Genomic DNA, 20,124 nt, shown 5'->3' with positions numbered 1-20,124 from the left:
GAGGGCAATGATCTCTATGTGTTAAATGAAAATAACAACTGTTAATATTTAAGGTTTGGATTTATTATCATCACTCTTCCAAGCTTTCCTCACCTCACCAGTTTAGTGTTGTCTTATCCTTTCCAAGACAGGTTAATAGATAATGCATATTGTGAGGGACTTGAATAACTATCTGTTTTTTCTTTTATTCTTAAGTATCTCCCATACTAGAAAATAACTTCGTGAGTCTTTAAATTTAGTTGTCCCTTTGCCCTTGAGAGGAGTGGGTGAAGATTTGAAGGTGAAAGGTATGGAAGCTTGGTATCCTGAAGAAATGAAGTTTGTTGGCATAGAAAGAATTCTTTATTTTTCATTCATCCACTAAGAAATAATCATAGGATGGGTATTTTATAGTTCTCTAAATCCAATAGGAATTAATTTTTGGACTTTGCCTTGTGGAATGTAAAGTACAATACAAAACTTTTTAGAAATGATGTTTCTTTCATGAGGTTTAATTCTTATTCAAAGAAGAGATATGTTAAATTCTATTTGGAGAAAAGTATAATGTTTGGGAGTGAATGTGGGGAGGGGGCTTTGAGAGACTGGTAATATTATGTATCTTGATTTGAATGGTAGCTACATGGGCAAGTTCACTTTCGGATAATTAATTGATATGTATATGTATGATTTAGGCATTCTTATGAATGTGTATTATTTGCCAAAAGTGCCAATAAAAATTTAATTGTATAAATAACAATGGAAGTATAGCCTACGAATTTTCCAAGGGAAACCTTCTAAAATCAGAGCCAATTGGTAAGGCAAAAGGAATTTTATTTCCTACATATTGATAGATGATGTTAGTTTTTATTGGAACTTGACTATTATAAAATGAATCAAAATGGATTCTTTCTTGATAGACTGATGTTAATGCCTCTTTATTAGCTAGCTATGTTTAATTTATGTAACTCAGTCTTATAAGTTGTGTTAATTTCTTTGGAATAGTACTAATGAATGTCATGTTTTTCATTTGCCATTCTCTATAAAAGCTAGAAGCCTTAGGACTTGTAATTTAGGATAGTAGTTCTTGTGGTAGGTTGAATTATATACCTTAACAAATCCATGTTCTCAGTCTTAATCCTAACCTTTGTGCATGTGAACCTCTTGTCTAAAGGACATTTAGAAGATATTACTTTTAGTTAACATGTGGAAAATTGAACCAGGATGGGCCTTAATCCTAATTACTGGAAGCCTGATAAAGAGAAAGCCACAGAGGGAAGTCAAAGAGTAGAAGTCTGCAGAAATTGGAAGAGAAGGAAGAAAGGAGAGGACATTACCATGTGATGGGAAAGCAAAACACCAGAAATGGATTGGCTTTTATAAATGCATTTTATTTGGTTACAAAGTTACAGTCTTAAGGCCATAAAGTGTCCAATGTAAGTCATCAACAGTCGGGTACCTTCAATGGAGGATGGCCAATGGTGTTTGGAAAACCTCTGTTAGCTGGGAAGGCACATGGCTGGCATCTGCTCCAAAGTTCTGGTTTCAAAATGGCTTTCTCCAAGGATGTTCCTCTCTAGGCTGCAGTTCCTCAAAAATGTCACTCTTAGTTGCTCTTAGGGTGTTTCTCCTCTCTTAGCTTCTCTGGAGCAAGAGTCTGCTTTCAAAGGCCATCTTCAAACTGTCTCTCATCTGCAGCTCCTCTCTCAGCTTGTGTGCATTCTTCAAAGTGTCCCTCTTGGCTGTACTGGCTTGCTCCATCTGCCTGATCTTATATAGTGCTCCAGTAATTTAATTCAGATCTATCCTGAATGGGTGAGCCAACACCTCCATGGATATTATCCAATCAGAGTCATCACCCACAGTTGGGTGATGACCCAAAGAATTACAATCTAATTAACACTGATAGGTCTGCCTACACAGGTTACATCAATGATAATGGTGTTTGAGGGGACATAATACATTCAAACTGGCACACCATGTGAAATTAACCTTAGACTGTTACCACAATAAGGAGACAGTTCAGTAAATTAGAATAAATTATATAAATTACACTTGGTTGACCTTTATGCAGCAACAAAAATGATTATCATAATTAACAGCATGATGAAAATATAATTAATTTGTTTAATAATATGGTATTTTACCATGATGAAAACATATATATGCAGAGAATACACAAAATGTTTACATTTTGATTATTTCTTTCTCTTATTTTTTTAAATTCCCCATATACATTTTTTATTCTGTTACTCATGGTTATACTGAAAAATGACATGCAGGGGCAAAATGTCTGAATGCTTTTCCCATTGAATAGCAAGTATGAATTTAGGAAATGCAAGTGCTGTCTGCAATATTTTTATACAACTTCACTTTTCTGGAGCATATAGATGCTAAAGCAAACCAAAAAAAAATTCTACCTATATATCACTTTCAATATCAAAGGCAAAAACAAATTATTTTGATGAGTCAGAGTTTATGAATCAGTGTTATCTTCTCACAGATTTTAAATATCCTTCATGTTCTCACTGAAATCAGAATTGATTATAAACTGTAATAAATCAATTAAAAATATTAACTGAATACCTATTCTGTGCTGCTCATTAACAGACAGGATTACAAGTAAGATCCAACTGAGTGCTTACCCTTAAGTGTTCGTCTATCTGGGAAGAAAGGCCCAAATACAATAAAAAATAAAACAATGAGGAAAAATCTCAACTCATAATATAAAGAAAGAATTAAGGGAGCACATGAGAAAAATAGCATAACTTGATAGAGAAGGTGATGTTTGAACTGGGTCATAAATGATGAACAGGATTTTGACAGAAAAAGCAGGAGAAAGAAACAGTGAGCATTTCAGACTCAGAGCAAAAGATCAGTGTGAAAACAATAACAAAACCACTGAGATATTGAAGTAGGCAGTTTGCATTTTGATTGACTGGTTAATGGTAGTAAATCTACTTAAAAGGGTGTGTGTTTGTGTGTGTGCATGTGTGTATTTGTGTATAAAGTTAGAGACAGGGTTGAAAAGTGGGAAGAAAATAAGTGGTAGGAAATGACACCAGAAATTAATATCACATACACCTGAAACTTTAGGAAATATCATTGTGTTAACTAGAAAGTTTTTGAAACAAATTATTGTGACTTAGAAAGGTGAAGATATAAGAACTGACTTTTACCTACTTCCCAGGGACTAACAAAAATTAAAATTTACATGAAAAAAAATGGTGGTAGTTTTGGGTAGTACGAGTGATAAATTTCATGAACAAAGGAAAAAGATTCTGAGTCTGTTTTTTTTTTGTTTTTTTTTTTTGTTGTTGTTGTTGAATATTTGTTTTTATCAAAATTGCTTTTCCACCAGGCACTGAGGGTGCAATCTTCACCCTCAAGGAAACCCCTCACAATGAGACAGGAAATGAGATAAGAGGACACTCTCACAACTCACAAAGGGAAAAGGAAAAGGAAAAGACCAAGCAGGGCCATATTCTATACCTGTAATAAAACTAGGTTGAAGAAATCATCAGATAATGAAATATGGCCTATATACAGCACCTATGAAAGATAGGGATTGGAGGGAAGAAGAGAGGAAGAGAGCAAAGATAGACAAAATATTCCATAACTGGAACTGCCCATATCACACAATCCCTCCTGTGATCTCATCAAACCCACACCTTGAGTTTATAAGATCAATATTCAAGAGACTGTTGAAGGAAAGCAGGTGACTAGCATAGAGTGAAAATTAAAAATTAAGGATGTAACTATGCAAATAAATTTTTAAATTTTATGACAGCTTTTTATTAAAGATAAATTAACAAAAATGGCAAAATTCAGAGTATGATAATCATTTCAAAGTTCATACAGAAAAATAAACATATGAAGCTATTTAGATTTAAAAAGACTGCACAAAGGAAACTAATGAGAGGATAAATCTTATAAATCTACTGTAATTACAACAGTATGATATTGTCACCAGAAGAAAGTAAGCATAGAATGATATACAAAATCTAGAAACAGGCTCATGTATATTTAACAGTTAATTTTACTACCATTTTGAATCAGTAAGATAAGAAATATTACTAAATAAATGACGCTGGTGCAGCTACTTAATGATTTTTTCAAAAATAAACTTAAATCCCTTTTTATGCAACAATAAATTCCTGCTATATAAAACAGAGAAGTACTTTACATGTGAGTATTTTATGATATTAGATAAAGGGAGGACTTTCTAAGCCTGATGTGGGAAATGTAAAAAATAAAGGACTAGATTAATAGGAGTGACTATACAGAAAATTTTTTCAAACATCCGTTTGGTTAAAAACAACTAAGAACAAAGTTTTTAAAAAGCAACAGCTAGAAAAATACATACAACATACAACAGGCAGAGTAAATAATTTTTAATGTATGCAGAAAGCTTACAGATCAAGAAAAAAATGAGCAAGAAAAATAAATATTTCAAATAAAATTTCAAATAGTCAACAAGTACATGGAAAAAGTTTCACACCATTGTACATTAAAGAAATAGAAATTAAAATAATAAGATATTGTGTTATTTTGCAGTGCTGCTATGCCAAATACCAAATGGGTTACCTTACAAAACTAGGAATTTATTGGCTTATGGTTTTGTGGTTAGAAGTACAAAATCGTGCCATCAGCAAGGCAATGTTTTCTTTCCAAAGTCTGTAACATTTTGGTGCTGGCTGCCAGTGATCCTTGGGGTTTTTTGGCTTATATCCATGCCCTGTGCCACATGGCAATGTCCTCTCCTTTCTCTTCCAGGTTCCATTGACTTCCAGGTTTTGGCTTCTCCCTTTGGTATTCTCTCACTCTGTCTTCCTGTTTCTTTTCTTTCATAAGGCCTTCAGTAATCTGGATTAAGACCTAACCTGATTCAGTTGGGCTACACCTCAGCTAAACATCTTCAAGATATGTGGATTAAGATTAAGATCATGTCTAAATTGGGGTGCACAATTCAGTCTATCTCAGGTGCCTTTTAAAAATCTATTTCTGATGGTTTGTAGGTCTTACGGACCCCAGAAAAGATCATGTTCTTAAAGCTAATCCATTACTGTAGGTATAGACAGATTGTGGGTGGGAACTTTTGATTAGGTTATTTCAGTTGAGGCGTGCCCTGGGTGGGTGTTATTCCTCTTACCAGAGCCCCTTTTCAAGAGCATGAAATAGAAAGCACAGAAGCTGAGAGAGAAGGACACACACAGAAGCTGAGAAAGGATGACACAGAAACTGGAAGCCATTGAAGCCAGAAGCTGGAAGCAACGAAACCCAGAAGAGAAGGGAGAGATCAGCATGTATCATGTGACTTGTCATGTGACAGAGGAGTCCAGTTGTCATCTGACAATGCCTTGATTTGGATGTTTCCACAGCCTCAGAACTATAATTTGTAAGCTAATAAAGCCCTATTGTTAAAAGCTAGTCCATTTCTGGTATACTGCATTTTGGCAGCTTTAGTGAAATAAAACACTATTGAACTGCAAATAGTTTAAAAAGTGATTAAAATATTCACAAGGATGCCAAGAAGTAGAAATGCGTTGTTGGTAAGATAGCATAATTGTAGAAATTTTAGGGATGGCAATTTGATTGCATGTATCTTTAAACTAAGAATTTAACATTTATGATATAATCCAAAGGCAAGAATTATACATGTCATCACACTAGGGCACTTATTTCACTGCTGTTTATAATAAGAATATCAAAAATTTAAAAGTTTCTATGAGGATGTGTTTATGATTTAGAGTATGGCATTAAAATAAAAAAAATCAGACATGCAAAATTATAATGTACCTCTCCATTTTAACATGGAAATATTTCTATAAGATGTATAAATACATATGCATATGTATATTAACATATATGCATTTGTATATATACACATACATATAGAATGAGAAAAGAAAATATGACATCATGTTAGCTGTGTGGTGTTTTTGGCATTTCCTTCCTTTCTTCATTACTGTCCGATTTTTTAAAATAAAAGGGGATATATTACTTTCATAAAAATGAAACCATTTCCATTTCAAAACATAATTTCTATTATTCATGCAAATTTTGTTTAATAATACTTTTTAACCATGTAGAAATGCTGATGATGCTTTCACACACTTGTCATTTTTGCTTCACAATACTTCTGTAAGGTGACACAAGCAGAAATAATCATTAGTTTCATTTTAAAGAATAAAACATTTCCCAGGAAAATCATTCTAATTTTACTTTACTGTGAAAAGAGAAAAAGACCCCTGTGTTGTAATCAGGAGTTTCCATTCTGGCAAAATTCAATTCATATTTTGACCAAGGCACTCTTTCCCTCTAATATTAAACTTCTGTTTATTTAAATGAATATCTGACATCTAAGGTCGAGTCAGTTTTCATGAATTCATCCAAACATTAGCTGAAAGCTGCACTCTAACACAAAATATGCACTTTCCTCGTCACCTTGACATATTGATGTCAGTACTTAATAAATATGCTTGATTTACATTTCTAAGGCTTAAGAAATTGAGTTAACACCAAACAAAAATGATTTCAGATAAATGTGATTCCCATCCTTTTTTGTTAGTTTCATGGCAGGTTATATGTTAATTCTCTAAATGGGCAGAGAGCAGAAACTTTCTTATCCCAGAGAGTCTAAAATATACTATTTATATTAATGACTTAATAACTTTTAAATTAGTCTACTAATGTACCAGCCAAAACCCAAGTTGCATTTTTAAAAGAGAAAAATTCAAAAGTAGCAGAGTAAATAAACAAAAGTCTTGAAAATATGCTAGTTACATCAATATAACATATATTAATCTGAAATGTGAAAGAACAACCACAATAAAATCATACAAGAACCCAGAGGTAAATGGGTAACCAAAATAAAATTTCTCCTTCACTATCTATAACCTAGTCTACTACTATTGTATATTATAAAGTTATATAAAATCTTGAAGTAGATTTTAAGATAAATAAGCACTAGAACTAATCTTCCTTCAGTGTATATTTACTTTCCAATGTTTTTTTTTCAGTATCAAATGAGGATTTAGACTATTCTCTTCACATTTTACTAATAAAATCATAGATATTAGAAGGCTGGGGTTATGGTTAAAGTGTGGTGAGACTGTGGCAAAAGAAGTTGATTGTTATAATTAAGTGACCATCACCTAGGACCTTGGCATCCATACAATTGTGTGAGAGGCATCCCCCACCCCCATGGTATTGTTGGTCATTAATGAGGAAACCATACTGACAATCCTTCTCAAGAGTTTAAAAGGTTTTATTGGGGGCTTCCTCATGTTAACTTGCAACAAGTGGTCCCATATATACATGACAAATCAATACAAAGGTAAAAATTGCCAACACCACTTCTATTGCCACTCTGACTCCCCAGTGAAACTGGAGAGCAGATCCTAAAGTAGGAAAAATCTGTCTTAATTACCCTGGGGATAGAAGATCTATTGCCAGTTAATCTAACACACTACTGAATATGACTTTAAAAATTCAGAACTAAATACAAAAATAAATTTAAAAACATTAACTTCAAATAAAGCCTGATTCTGTCAAAGTAAAAGAAAAAATGTATTTTAAAGTAAATTAGCATACTATATTAAATAAAGAAAAATTAAATCACTATGTGCATGGTTCTATTTTTTCTCTGTAAGTGAATATTCAATTTTCCATTTTATTTTTGTATAACAAAAGTTTATTTCAGTGGAACAAATGTTGAGCACCTACCAGAAGCCAGAATCTAATCTAGGTATTGGGAATATCTCTATGTAAAGAGTGTTTTCTTGTCCTTAAGAATTATGTCTAATTGGGAAGACAAGCATGCCTTAAATTATAATGCAACAAAATAAGTTCAATGGCAGGATAATATATAAGGTGACCTGATAGCACCAAAGATGATATAGATGGGGGAATAGGAAAAAAAATCAAAAGTGACATGATATTTGGTCAATATCTTGAGGATGGAGGAGGTTTCTAGGGAGAAAAGAAGATGGATATTTCAGGGATAATGTTCAATCTGAATTTTTATTTCATTGACTATTACTTAGGTAAAATATTTCTACATGTTTATGAGATAATATTTTTTGCCTTTTTGAAAAGCTCATTGTTTTACTTTCCTTTGGCTGCTCAAGCTAATACCACACAGTAGGTTGGCTTAAACAATGAGAATTTATCAGCTCAGAGTTTGGAGGCTGTAAAAAATCCCCAAATAAAGTTATCACTAAGGTGATGCTTTCTTATTGAAGACTGGTGTTCTGGAGCTGGTTGCCAGCAGTCCTTGATCCTTGGATCCTCTGCCATAAGGTCTCACCTGGCCTCTGTATTCTGTTCTGGGTTCCAGTGAATTTTGGCTTCTTGCTTCCCATGGATTTCTCTCCATCTGTATGAATTTCATTATGCTTCTAATGGACTCAGGTAATAAGAGTAAGACCCATCCTGATTGAGGTGGACACACCTTAACTGAAGTAACCTCATCAAAAGTTCATACTTACAATGGGTTCATCTCCACAGGAATGGATTAAGTTTTTTTTTTTTTTCTGGGGTATATACAGGTATAAACCATCACATTCATTTACACAAAATTTTTTCAGTACATACTATGTGCTCAGAGCTAGAGATAAAACAGTGAATGGACAAAAACACAGACATCAAGGATTATGATCTAGTTTGAAATATTTGTTGTTTAATAGGTTTGAAAGAATACTGTATGAATTAAGGAAAGTATCCCTTTGTCATATCATATGACAGGTTTTTCCAATTTTCTAACACCTTTCAATATTTCAATATTCTTCCTTTTCCATTTATTTTGTTTTTTATTATATGGGAGTTTTAAAGCCAATGTATTCAAATATTAGACTTCAATCCCTTCTTTAAATTTGTTCTTATGCCTAGAAATGTTTTCCCTACTCCAAATTTATATAAACATTTACCTATATTTTATTTCTCCTTTTTCTTCTTCTTTTCAATAGACAATTTATGAAATTAGTATAATGCAGAAATATACAAAGGAAATGTATAAGGTTAATATCCCACCAACACCCCCCACCCTCTGTGCCCTTCATTCTCCTCTAACTTTTACTCAATTTAGGGTTATTTTTTCCAGGCACACACACAGGCACACTAGAGTTGCCTTTGTTTTTGTTTCATGCAAAATGGATCACAGAAACATTGTTTTCATTAGAGTATTAGGGGTCAGAAACCTATTGGAATTAACAAATAAACTCAACTGGAGATAAGATGAACTTATCTCCTTTGCAGTTTTCTATGTATGTATTTTACGTCTTAATACAAAAAAAAAAAAAAAAAAGTGAACCAGACTAGACATCTTACAGTGTCTCTGCTTTTACTAAGTGCATAGTCTGCACCATGGCTATACCATTGAATGATTCATTCTCTGTAGCATCTTTTGCATCTAGGATGTTTTGCAGAAGAGTGCATGATGGAGATTGGCTGCCATCTCATAACTTCTTCTAATTCCATTTATTTTACCCAGGTGTCCACTTCCAATTAATTCCCAAGTTTGGGGTTGTGGTGCAAAGTGAGCATCTTTTCCTTTACAATCAATGAACCACATCTTGGTGGGCCTTTGTGTCAATTTTGTCTCTCCTGACCCAGACATTTCTGGTACATGAATGTCATTGGTCCCAGATTTCCAGTTCAGATAGAGATTCTTTTCATGATTTCCATATTAGTTTAGTGATTTGAATGGAAATTTGGAGGGATTTAAATACCTCTGCTCAATTTTCCAAGCTGAACTGGGAGCTTTCAATTGAATTTTATAAAGCTAATCTATCATGATTAGTATATAATCCTCTCTGTATCATTATTGTCCTATATCCAACACTGAAAAAGTTTCATTCAATGAAAAAATAGCTTGGTTTGGAATTATTTTGATTGATTGATAGCATGTTATTAATTTTTACGTGGAATTTCTAAGACTGGAATTTCTAGAAATATCAAAGTATGTCACTTCCTTAATGACTACAAGCTATTATATTTTATAAGGACATCATTTAATTATATCTATAAATTCAACATTCCTCTTTCTTCAGATATGTGTAAATATATGTGGAGTCTAGTATTCCTATGTGTATAATCAGTAACATTTTAAAAGATTAACCTTGACTTTATCACTTATTTCTTCAATATACTCAATATCCTAGTAATTAACAAGATAGCAAATGCTCAACTAAAATCAAATTGCAAAATCTGGCAAGTATAGAATATTTTTAATTGTTAATTTTGCTTACAATTTCGAGTCTTTGCAAATATTCATTCTATCTTGATAGTCTACATAAATGTCTAAATCAACCTAATGTAATTTAAAAAAAACATTAAAATTCACTGTGCTCCACACCTGTTATTATAAATTCAACTCATTTTTGCTTTGAACCATGATCCATATTTCCAAAAGTTAGGATCTGTGTTTGGGGATCAACTTAATTATATCAGAAGCTATTCAATATGTCAAAATGGTCACTTGTTACTTTTTACTCTGAAGTTTTTAGAGTGCACATTTTTCATGCATGCAATTTGTTATTGACTATTTTTGTGATAAAATAGTTTTAGGCACTGACTAGCAATATTCTTGGCATTTTGTAGAAACCAAATACTAAAATATCTCCAACACAAAATGTGTTCTTTGTATGCTATAAGTCATAAAATAAATTTTATAAATTACTGTCCAAGCAAACATGAGAATGCTGCACTATTTAATGAAGTTTATTGGAAAAAAAATTTTACCAGTTCAAATGCACAGAACAAGAGTATGATCTATGCAGTTTATGTTGGAGAATGTTCTCCCTTTTAATCTAGAAGGAACTTGGAATGAAAGATGAAATGGCATTCTACTAAGCATTTATACTAAAACAAACAATAAATGGGAGGTATAAATTTTAAGAAAAGCTGTGAATCAACTTTTGGATAAACTTAATGATATTTTTCTATTGACACTCATTTTAAAGATGCTTTAATTTAATTTCTGATTTTAGTAGCCCCTTCTTTTTTAGCAAAGATTCTGTATTCCTTAGTTGATTTGCTACAAATTCATCATGTAGAAAAGTATGTATAACAGTATATTTCCATTTTTGAAAGATAACTGAATAAGTGTTCTTAAGTGAGGCTTTCTGTTTTCTAAAATTTGTATTTTGAAAAAGTATGTCCTAACAATAAGGAACACTGAACAATCTACATTTCTACACTTGCCTTGCCTACCAAATTTTTAACAATTTAGCAAAAAGGAAATCTCAAAAATGTAGAAATGGAAATATTCACAAGGAAAGTGACTACATAATGGTAATAAGTGCAATTGGTTAACTAGAAGCTAGAAGCAGTTCATTTGTGTGGTGGTTTGAAGCTGTTATGTATCCCAGGAAAATATGTCCCTAAATTTAATCCATTCTTGTTAGTATAGGCCATTTGTAATTAGTATTTTTTGATGCGGTTACTTCAGTCAAGGTGTGTCAGAGCTTGTGCCAGTTTGGATATATTATGTCCCTGAATACACCATTATCTCTGATGTAATCTTGTGGAGGCAGGTGTATTAGTCTCGATTAGGTTGTAATCTTTAGATTAGGTTGTTTCCATAGAAACATGACCCACCCAACTGTGAATGACACCTTTGGTTAGGGTGTGACCTCTGACTGAATGTTTCCATGGAGGTGTGGTCCTGCCCATTCAGCATGGGCCTTGATTAGTTCACTGGAGTCTTATAAAGGGGCTCACAAATAGGAGGACTTCAGAGCAGTTGCAGCTAAGAGAGTACAAAATGCCCCAAGAGCAACATTTTGGAGAATGCCATTTTGAAATGCCACCTGGGAGCAAGCAGATGCCAGCCACATGCCTTCCCAGCTAACAGATGTTTTCTGGATGCCAATGGCCATCCTTCAGTGAAGGTACCCAATTGCTGATGCCTTGCCTTGGACACTTTATGGCCTTAAGACTGTAACTTTGTAACCAAATAAACCCCTTTATAAAAGCCAATCCATTTCTTGTATTTTGCATAATAGCAGCATTAGCAAACCAGAGCAGACCTCAATCAGGATGAGTGTCTATACTATTACTGGAGTCCTTTATAAACAAAGTGAAGTTCAGACAGAGAGAAAGCCATAGGAGGCAAGAAGATGAACCAAGAAGAGAAGAGAGGCACCAGGAGGTACTACAATGTGCCTTGCCACATGACAAGCTAAGGACCCCAGGATCACAAGCAGCCAGCCATAGAATGCCAGTCTTCAGGGATGAAGTATCACCTTGAGGACACCTTGATTTGAACTTTCTTTTAGCCTCAAAACCATAAGTTAATAAATTCCATTGTTGAAATCAATCCATTTTGTATATTTGCTTCAGCAGCCTAGGAAACTAAAACAAGTTTTCTAACCTGATGTGTTATGAGTGAGTTAATTTCTTTAGTTGCAATTGGCTGAGGGCTCAAATACTGAGAGTAGAAAGAGATATAGTCAAGGCTTTCCATTTCAAGAATTAATTTTATACTGATCAGCTTATTCAATAGAATAAGGACTATACCCAAAATCAATATTTTAACATTTTTGCTATACTGAAATATAGTCTAGAAGTTTCACTTGTGAGTTCTATTAAACATTTGAAGGAAGAAATTATACCAATCTTCTGCAAACTCTTCTAGAAAACAGAAGGAGAGGGAACACTTCTTAACTCATCATGTGAGGTCAGCATTACTGTAGTATCAAAACCAGAAAAATCATTACCAACAAGGAAAAATATAATTATCTTTCATGAACATAGATGCAAACTCCTCAATATAATAATAACACATCAACTCCAAATATATATAAAAAAGTTAAACACCAAAACCAAGTAGGAATCATTCCAGGTATGTAACTCTGGGTCAGCATTTGAAAATCAATTAATATAATTCTTCACATCAACAGGCTAAAGAAGAATAATCATCTGATCATATCAATAGATTCAAAAGAGCATTTGATAAAATCCAGCACTTGTTCATGGTAAAATCTTTCAGCAATCTAAAAATAGAAGGGAACATCCATAACTTTATAAAGAATTTCTATAAAAAAACCTATAACTAACATCACATTATATTTAATGATGAGAAACCAGACACATTCTCCCCAAAGTGGAGAAAAAGAACAGGATGTCTCCTTTCACTTCTATTCAACATCATATTGAAAGTCCTAGCTTAGGCAATAAGTCAAGAAAATGAAATAAAAGTATGCACATTGTGAAAGATGAAATAAATCCACCTTTGTTCACAGATGTTATGATGGTCTCTATTAAAATCCCCTCAAATTTGACAAAGAAAAAAACTATTGAAATAAGTGATTTTTAGCAAGGTTGCTTGACACAAAGTTAATATACATGTCAATTATTTTCCTATATACCAGGAATGAACAATTGCAGTTTAAAATTAAAAACACAATACCATTTGCATTAGTATCCAAAAATGAAATACTAAGATCCAAATTGAACAAAATAAGGACAAGATCTACATAAGGAAAAATACAAAACTTTAGTGAAAGAAATCACAGAATATCTAAATAAATGGAGAGATGTTCCATGCTCATGGATAGAAAGTCTTAATATAATTATACCAATTCTTCCCAACTTGATCTATAGAATAGACACAATTTCAAACAAAATCCAGATAGGTATTTGGTAGATATCAAAGAACTGATTCTAAAGTTCAAATGGAAAGGCAAAAGACCCAGAAATAGCCAATACAATACTGAAGAAGAACAAAGTAGGACTGACGTGATCCAACTTCAAGACTGACTGTAAAGCTACAGTGATCAAGAGAGTGTAGTATTGGTGAAAGAATAGAAATCAGTGGTACAGAATAAAGGGCCCATGCGGATATAGTCAACTGATCTTTGACAAAGGAGCAAAGACAATTCAATGCAGAAAGGACAGTTTATTCAATAAATGGTGTTGAGACAATTGGATAGCCACATGTAAAAAACAAAAGAATGTAGACACGGTCTTTACATGTTTCACAAATAACTCAAAATGGATCATAGAATTAGATGTAAAAAATGCAAAACTGTACGTCTTCTACAAGGTACTGTAGGAGAAAATTTAGGTGACCATTTTTGTGGCTTTGATTTTTAGATAAAGCCCAAAGGCATTATTCATGAAAGAAAAAAAATAAGTTGGACTTCATTTAAAGTATTATGTTCAGAAAAAATACATTTTAAAAGAATAAGAAGACAAGCCACATAAAAAGAAGACATTTGCAACACACAAATCTGATAAAACACTTGTCTCCAAAATACACAAACAACTCTTAAAACTCACCAGTAAGAAAGAAACCAATTTAAAAATGGGCAGAACATCTGAAGAGACACCTCACCAAAGAAGATATACTGATAGCAATTAAGCATATTGAAATGATGTTCAACATCACATCTTTAGTGAATTAAAAATTAAAACAGCAATAAAATAACATTACACACATATTAGAACTAATAAAATCCAAAACACAGCACCAAGTGCTGGTGAGGATGTGGAACATCAAAACTCTCACACATTGTCATTAGAATGTTAAATGTTACAGCCACTTTGGAAGACAGTCCAACAGTCTCTTACAAAGTTAAACATAGAGTTACTATATGATATGGCAATTTAGCTCCTAGGTACTTGCCCAAATGAGTTGAAAATTTATGCTCACAACCAAAAAAAAAAACTGCAAATGAATGTTTCTAGCAGCTTTATTCATAAGTGCCCAAAATTGGAAGCAAACAAGAGGTACTTTTATAGGTCAATGGATAAACAAACAATGGAACATCCACTCAAAGGAGTATAATGTAACAATAAAAAGAAATGAGCTATCAAGCTGTGAAAAGTCATGGAGGAACCTGATATGCATATTTCTAAGTGAAGATAGCCCAGTGGGAAATAGCTCCATACTTTATAATTCCAACTATATGACATTCTGGAAAAAGCAAAAGTATTGAGACAATAAAAAAGATCAGTGTTTGCCAGAGGTTCAGAGTGAGGGGGACAGAAACGAAACGTGGAGCCCAGAGCATTTTTAGGTAAGTGAAACTGTTTTGTATGATACTGTAGTGATGGATACATAACACTATACATTTTTCAAAAGCCGTAAGGCTATACATCACAAACAGTGAACCTTATGGAATTTTCTTAACATCAATGTATTAGTATTGATTCATTAATTTTTACAAATGTACCACATTGATGCAAGATGTTCATATAAGAGAAATCGTGTTGGGGGAAAAGGGGGTATATGGAAACTCTATACTTTCTGCATAATTTTTCTGTAAACTGAAAATTTCTCAAAGAATAAGCTCTAAAAAATATAATGCTATACAATACAGTAATCTAGTTATTATGGAAGTAGCTTAGCATATTGGTTAAGAGCACAGTCTCAGACAAGAGTGCCCACCAAGTTCATGTTCCAACAATTTACTCTAACAGTGTGGTGGGTGACCTTGGGTAATTTAGTCAAGCTCTCTTTGTCTCAGTTTCCTCATCTGTAAAATAGGGATAATGATAGTTCCCACTTCATAGGGTTGTTTTGAAGAGTAAATGTGGTAATACATGAAAGGCATTTAGAAGTGTGCCTGTTACACACCTAACAGTATCAGTACTATTGTTATTGTAATTATTATTCAAATGATAGTTAATTAAAATGAGAACTATATGAAAAAGTGACACACTAACAGGTATAAACAAAGCAAGTTTGTGTAGTGTTTTGCATGCAATAGTCATTTGATAAAGTCACTGTAACAGACAAATTCCAGGAAATTGTAGGGCAGTTATGTAAGGGACCTAGCTAAGTAAAACTTTTAGGCAAATTAAACTGCTCAGGTGTGAAGAAACCACTCTTAAATGAATATTAATTGCATATTGTGATGTTAGATTTATTCAAACATGTTTTAAATCAGAGTAAGCTCTTGCTGAGCAATGAAATATACTGGGGAGCTTGATAAAATACAGGTGTCTGGGTCCTACCCTTAGATATTCTGGCCATGTTCGGGCCCAAGCACTGGCATTTTCTTTTGTAAATACAGAAGATCCCCAGGTGATTATAATAAACAGTCATGATGAAGATATGTTATTTGAGTCAGTGGTTTTCAAAGTGTGATCCCCAGACAAGCAGCATCTGCATCTCCTGAGAACTTGTTAGAAACACAAATTCTGGCTTACACAATCAAAAACTCTGGAGGTGGAACTGGGCAATGTGTGGTTTTACAAGCATTCCAAGTGATTCTGGTGCACACTAAAGTTTGGGAACCACTATTTTAGGGTGTTCTGAAGTAAATTGTTTGGTATTATTAAGAATAAATTGGCCTAAAAGCACATAACCATAGGTGTAACCTTGATGATAAAAGATAGATAAGGCAAACTTAAAATTCTGGAAAAGTATATAGTTGAAAATATAATTAATAAACTTAACCCACTTAATCTAATAAATATTTAAAGATCCTAGCAAACAAATTATTTTCAAATGCACAAATAACATTTATGAAATGCTATTTTCAAAAACATTTCAAAGAATTCATATCATACAAATTACATACTCTGACCACAACTTAATAAACTGAAAGTCAATTAAAAAAGATAACAGCAAAAGAAACCCCAACAAACATGTCATTTCCTTGCCTTAATGTTATAAAATTCAGATTGTTTTGCAAAATGTGCCATTTAAGAATTGAATATGATGTTTTATAGTTTTAGTTATAAGAAAAGGTTAGCAATTAAGTCATAGCTACAGTTTATTTTAAAGAAATTAAAGAGCATGATGAAAATAATTTGATAAATTTATCAGAGTACATTTAATACGGGAAGTTATTTCAGTTTCAATGGCATACTTTCATATCATGCCATAATGAAATATTATTAAGATATTAACAAAATGTAAATATTTTAGAAAGAATGAATTGTGGGTACAGTCAGAATAAACAACACATCCTATTTCATCAGTGAGTGACTTACTAGAAATAAAAGACAGATTTTGCTGTACTGAACTTTGTAGCATTTCAGTATATGCTTTAAGTTATCACTGGTTTAAAAAGTACAGTGTTCATATTTCCTGAATGACAATTTGATATGAGCAGCATTCAAGTGTTAGGGGCTGAAAACATCAATAGCAAACACAATTTTGAAGTGTTGATTTTTATTTCTTGACAAGAATGATAAGTCTTTTATTTTCCATTAGATATAAGCTGACTCATTTTCTTTCCTACAAAAAAGACAGCAATAGCAAAAGGATTAAATTCATTAATTCAACAAACATTGAGTACATACTCTGTGCCAACCACCTTTCTAGGGACTGGGGATATTATGGTAAATAAACCAGACTAGCATTCATGGAATTCCAGTAGGGGAGACAAGAATTATGCAAGTAATTATATAGATACATGAATTAATCAACATGGTAAAGTTCTAGAGAGAAATTGAACAGGGTTCTCTAATAAAGAGGGGTAGGGTCAGATGGGGGTATTTTCTAGACAAGAAAGGGAAGGCCTCTCTGAGTAGAAATATTGGAACTCTGACATGAAAAACTGGAAGTCAGTCATGTAAAGATCTCAGGAAAGGTTTCAGGCTGAGTAAAGAGTATTTGCCATTGCCATAGATTAGTTTGTGGAACTGGCAGAAAGTAAATGTGGTGTAACGGGGAGAGTGAGAAAAGTTGGAATCTGGGGGACAGGTCCTATAGGCCTTCATAAGCTATAAAGAAGAGTTAGGATTTTATTCTACGTGCAGTGGAAATCCTTTGGAAGATTTTAAGCATGGGAGTAAGTATTTAATTTACATTTTAACAAATCTTTCCATTGTAATGTGAGAAAAAAAGAATGGAGATGGCCAGCATGGCAACATAGATGACTTGTAGTCCAGATGAGAAATGAGGGTACATCTGTCTGAGTGCTAATTTATCCATCTGAGTAATATTGTATTTAAGGTATAACAAAACAGAAAAACTTGATTTTTTTTTCCAAAAGAAGAAAGAAGGGCACAGATGATTAAGTTACTTTCCCAAAGTCACTCAGAAAATTAGCGGCAGAGTGAGGATTATATTCCAGATTCCCTGGCTCTTTTGAGAGTTATTCTGCCTCCCAGTTTCAGGATCAAAGTCCCTCTACAAATCAAAACTATTCCTTTGTCACTGAACATGAAATTTGAGCTCAATAATATTTTGGCATGGGGGCCTTTAATAATGTACTTTTTCATATAATAATTGTTCCCTATTGGAAATATTTAATAATTCCCTCAATATTTAATAATGTACTCAATTCTCTAGACTTGAGGAAAGTGAAAGAGAACACCATTTTCACATATATTCTATCTGGGAAAAAATCAAATTTTGAATAATTGGTGTTACCACTTGACATTAATATGGTGCTTTTGCTATTTTTATTGAAATATCTGCACTGCTTATTTAAAAATTAGTGGGCTTGATCATGTTTATGCTGAGGAGTGCTGATATATTTGAAAGTTAAATGTAACTAAAAGAAAATTAATTGAGTTTTAGTCTTAAATAATGTCCTCCACATACCTTCAATCCATAAAAAAGGGAACTCAGCCTTTTATGACTTAAATGAAATAATATAGGCAATGTGACAATGAAATAATATTTTGATGCTATTATATGATAGATAATTAAGTTACCATTTATTTTGAATGCAAATTATCATTGTTTGTATCACTCAAGAACATAGAAGATATATTTTCCAAAATAAAATTATAACTTTTTAAACTTCTTCATAAGGAAGTATAAAGAACTGTGATTAACATTGTCAAAGGAGAACCCTGTTCCCTTCCACAACTCTGTAATTTTCTTATTTGTAGGATAAGAAAGTATTAGATTAATTCTTGACAATCGAGCACTTTTATAAGGTTTATGAGAACTCCATCTTTTACTTTTACCAAGAAAACAAGAAATGAAAAGAAATAAATGAATTAGAGATGGCTTACAGGGATTTAGATGAATCCCTTTCAGTGGCACAAGTGATGAAATATGTCCTCTAGCTGTGCAAGCCCACATACAAAAACAAGCCCACATACAAAAACAATTATTCCATGAGGACAAGAATTGTTAATAAAGCCAAACATCTAAATAAATAATAAATAATAAAGCCAAACATCTAAATTTTTCTAAAATGAATATAATTTGAAAACAAATGGTTAGAGCAAACATTATTTTTTTATGAATAATATTCTCCTATGCCTTTTCATTGGTGACAAAATCAAGACATTTCTAGAGTAATCATAAGAACTTCAAGTCCCTTCCCACAATGAAATATTTTTTCCATTCAAAGCCAATGAATAAATGCACCATAGCTGGAAGAGTTTACCTAAGTATGTAGTAGCCCTTAATCTTTTCAAATGACCTTTTGGGAATCACTATTTTTACTTTAAAAAATCAAGAAAAAGTAAGCTGCTCATGATTTCAGGGTTTTGATGCAAATAAAGAAACTTAAGTTGACAATCAAAATATTACAGTGATCCAGGTGACCACAAAGGTGGCATGAGATGCTCAGGGTGTCATTCCATCACAGAATATTTAACAACTAGCAAAATCCAGCACATCCATATTCCTCAAAACTCCAGAAAACAGTTTAATGATTACAGGAATTGTGTGGATTTTGAATAAAGGAAACCTAGGTTTAAACATGGTTGTAGGTGGGTCAATGTAGCAGCAGAGGCAGGGCAAGATGGCAGCATAGGGGGGTGTGGAATTTAGTTAGTCCTCCAGAGCAACTAATAAATAGCCAGTAACAACTTGTAAATAGTCTGAAACAACAGTTTGTGTGATATCCATGACTGGAAACACATCATACGCCAGTCTGGATTGGGTGGAATGGCTGAGATCACAGCAGAGAACTATAAGTAAAGTTCCCCAAACTGCATAGCAGGCAACCCTACCCCACTGGCATGGCAGGCTTTACTGAGACACTTCCTGGTGGGAAAAAGAAGCAGTCTACTAGGAGAAAGGGAAGATATCTGAACAAATCTCCAATTATGGTTTTAATTAACCAATTTGAACTACAGAATATCTGATAAACCCAGAGCAAACAGGAAAGGAAACCTGAGGTCACTCCTGCCAGAGAGCAGGTGGGGCTGATGGAAAAAATAATAATAAATAAGTAAAAACTGAGGCTTTTGTAAATGGCTGAGCTGAGAATACTGGAA

This window comes from Choloepus didactylus, chromosome Y, assembly GCF_015220235.1.
Source record: "Choloepus didactylus isolate mChoDid1 chromosome Y, mChoDid1.pri, whole genome shotgun sequence".
Taxonomy (NCBI): domain Eukaryota; kingdom Metazoa; phylum Chordata; class Mammalia; order Pilosa; family Megalonychidae; genus Choloepus; species Choloepus didactylus.
This window is presented reverse-complemented; position numbering follows the sequence as displayed.